This window comes from Fragaria vesca, linkage group LG3, assembly GCF_000184155.1.
Source record: "Fragaria vesca subsp. vesca linkage group LG3, FraVesHawaii_1.0, whole genome shotgun sequence".
NCBI lineage: Eukaryota > Viridiplantae > Streptophyta > Magnoliopsida > Rosales > Rosaceae > Fragaria > Fragaria vesca.
In genome coordinates, this window is record NC_020493.1 from 7,443,700 (window position 1) to 7,444,349 (window position 650).

Consider the following 650-nt stretch of genomic DNA (forward strand, 5'->3'; position numbering starts at 1 on the left):
ACTCTCCACATATACATATATATACAATCCTTATCATGTCCAAACATCCTTATTCATTTAAAATGTATGGATTTTGCCAATAGAATTACTTTTCGGTCATATTTTTCAATCATAGCCAACTAGCATTTCGATATATATAGGGCTTCTTGGCTACAAACGTCCGCACCAATGGTTTTAGTGCGGATTTTCATTTTTGCACCACTTTTCGATCGAATTTCCTCATCTCCACCGTCTAGTATCTAGATAATATAATATAGATCATCTCTACAAAATTTCAGCCAATTTAGTAATCGTTAAGGCCCTCAAACTCGAAAAACAAATGGACGGACTGAATTCTGTCAAACATGAACCGTTCATGTTATAACAGAAAGACACAATTTTGAGGGCCTTAACGATTATTAAATTGGCTGAAATTTTGCAGAGATGATCTACACAATATTATCTAGATACTAGACGGTGGAGATGAGGAAATTCAATCAAAAAGTGGTGCAAAAATGAAAATCCACACCAAAACCATTGGTGCGGACGTTTGTAGCTGAGAAAAATCCTATATATATACACACACACATACATACATAATTTTTCCAAGTTGAAAAATATACATATATATGTATCTATATATTTTTTTATATATAGTTCAGCCAATATAA